Source organism: Monopterus albus, unplaced genomic scaffold (genome assembly GCF_001952655.1).
Source record: "Monopterus albus unplaced genomic scaffold, M_albus_1.0 scaffold506.1, whole genome shotgun sequence".
Classification (NCBI taxonomy): domain Eukaryota; kingdom Metazoa; phylum Chordata; class Actinopteri; order Synbranchiformes; family Synbranchidae; genus Monopterus; species Monopterus albus.
In genome coordinates this window covers 88,694-91,695 of record NW_018128386.1, presented here as the reverse complement: position 1 = coordinate 91,695, position 3,002 = coordinate 88,694, and the positions used below count along the sequence as shown (strand labels likewise).

The following is a 3,002-nucleotide window of genomic DNA, read 5'->3' as shown; positions in this document are numbered from 1 at the left end:
GGGGGTGGTGCGGGTGGTCCTGTGGTGTAGCCGCAACAACCTGGAGCTGAACACGCTCAAAACATTTCAGCAGTAAAGTCGTTCAAGTTCCTGGGCTCCACAATCGCCCAGGACCTGAAGTGGATGTCCAACATCAGGACCATCACCAAGAAGGCACAGCAGAGGATCCTGCACCAGCTCAGGAAGTTCGACCTGCCCCAGGAGCTGCTGATACAGTTCTACAGAGGAATCATCGAGTCTGTTCTCTGCACCTCCATCACTGTCTGGTTTGGCTCAGCAACCAAACAGGACAAATACAGACTTCAGCTGACAGTCAGGACTGCAGAAAAGGTCAATGGTGCAAGCCTGCCCTCCATGGAGGACCTGTACACCTCACGGGTCAAAAGGAGGGCAGAGAGGATCACTGCAGACCCCTCATACCCGGGACATAATCTGTTCAAACTCTTCTCCTCTGGACGGCATTACAGGTCACTGTGCACTAAGACAACCAGGCAAAGGGACAGTTTCTTCCCCCAGGCTGTCACTCTGATGAACACTTTGACCCACGACAGTATGACTGGACAATAACCCTCAGTGCAATACCTTCCTCCAGTGCAATAACTGTAAACATACATTGTACAGATTATACAGATCCGTATAGGTCTCTATTTTTTAAGTACTCTATTTTTATTCCTTGAGCATTCCTTTGTCTGTCTGCACTGTTTGTTGCTTGTTAATACTGCTTATTTTGTTATATTACACAGCCTTATGTTGGTTTACTGTTTACTTGGCCCTTGCATGGGGATATGTACTGTACATACGCATTGAGAGACAATGTACCAGAGTCATATGTGTCCGACACACCTGGCCATTAAAGCAGATTCTGATTCTGATTCCATTTTTAATATGTGTAGTGAAAACTGTACATTATAGGTCAGTAAAGTTTTGTTTTTGTGTTTTTGCATCAACTTAAAACAAAACAAAATAAAACAAAAAAATTACACCAAAAAACAAGCTGACAGTTGGTGTGTCATCAGAGTGTTGCAAATCCCATATTTGTGCCAGTGCCACTGACTACTTGAGCTGAAATTTATTCAATTTCCAGTACAAGAAGCTCATACGGCAGTCTACCCCTTCCTCATTCTCCTGCAAAAAAAAAAAAAGTTCTAGCATCCACCTGCTAAAACAAACCTGATAAAACAAGGTGTAGCTAAAACAGGAGCTGAACAAAGCAGAATTATTTCACAGTCAAAGGCTTCTTGGCAGTGTGGAGTCCAAAAAGGGCTTAGCCTTAAGCGAATCAGTAAGTAGGTAGACTACTGATGAAAAATTGCAACAGAACCTACTGTAGTAACCTACCATCCCAAAAATTGCATTCCTTTTTGGTTGTTGTTTGCCAGAACTGTTACAAGGCCAGAGGTTTGGCCTGCATGAGTCAAATGCAGTGTGCTCCCTTAAGGCAGTGTTGAAACAAGAAAATGAGAGAACAAGAAAGAATGTGCATTTAGGAATAAAACTAAAAAAATAAATCCCCCACTCGCCCCACTTTGCGGTGATCTTATTCCTTCCTTCAAGCTTGAGTTCTCTACCAGAGGCCTGGGAGCTTGAGGGTCCTGTGCAGTATCTTAACCCTTGTGTTCTGTTAGGGTCAGCGCTGACCCGCATTCAATTTTCAGAGTTTTTGATCATCTCTTATTAAAATATATTTTGTTAACAAGGCAAGACAAGAGCTTGCAAACATTTTGACAATGTAGTTGATGGAAATATAATCAACTTACCCTTAGGTAATACAGTTTGTAATATATTATGATTGAGCTTACTCAATTTGAATCAAACTGCAGTTACATTTTTGCATGTTTTTCATTAGACATATTATTCCAATAGCAGTTTCATCAAGTTTAAAATTTCAGCACAGAAAAGTTTTATGTGAACTAATACAACAACAGATTAAAATGACTTTTACAAAACAACATAGAAGAATAACAAAAACACATCATTTATTGTACAAATTTGGATGACTGCGTTAAAAGTGAACAGGATAAACTCTAGAGTATATATATTATAAGACCTCAGAAACCACATTAGTATTATTTCATTAGAATTATTTTTTACTCATTAAGTATTTTTTTGTGTTTCTGTCTGGTTTAAACAATATGATAAAACACGTTGGCGCAAATATACACAGTATTAGTCCAAAACTGGAGGCCAGAATAGCAAATATCTCCACAGCCACAGTAAACTTCCCAGGAGAGCTGACATATGCTGGAATGAAAGTGATCCAGACTGCACAGAATATCAACATGCTGAACGTGATAAACTTGGCTTCATTGAAGTTATCAGGTAGTTTCCGGGCTAGGACGGCTAACACAAAGCAAAAGACAGCCAGTAGGCCAATGTACCCGAGCACAACCCAGAACCCAACAGCTGAGCCCAATGCACACTCCAGGATGATTCTGTGTTTGTATATGGTTAGGTTTTTCATTGGAAAAGGGGGGCTAACAACCAACCAGATAGTACATATTAACACTTGGATAAACGTGAAAGACACTACAGTCATTCTTTGCTGTGGAGGACCAAACCATTTCATCACATTACTGCCTGGAAGTGTCGCTTTGAAGGCCATTAACACCACTATAGTTTTCCCTAGAACACAAGAGATGCAGAGGACAAAGGTGATCCCAAACGTTGTGTGGCGCAGCATGCAGGACCACTCAGAGGGTGCTCCAATGAAAGTTAATGAACATAAGAAACAGAGAGTCAGGGAGAAGAGCAGCAGGAAGCTCAGCTCAGAGTTGTTGGCCCTGACAATTGGAGATGTTCTGTGTTGAAAGAATACACTGGCTGTTATAATGGCCAGACAGGCACCACCAACTGAGAATGCAGCCAGGATGATTCCTAGGACCTCATCAAAGGAAAGAAACTCTACAAGCTTGGGGAAACATGTGTCTTTGTTTGCATTAGGCCAGAACTCCTTGGGACAAGGGAAACAATCTGAGGAATCTGAAAGAGTAAATCAAAACATT

General features: G+C 41.4%; 1 pseudogene; it reads right to left on the bottom strand.

Annotated features, from left to right (window-relative positions):
- Positions 1 to 2,080: 2,080 nt before the first annotated feature.
- The window catches only part of LOC109952857 (extracellular calcium-sensing receptor-like), a 3,873-nt pseudogene continuing 2,951 nt past the window's right edge, over positions 2,081 to 3,002 (bottom strand).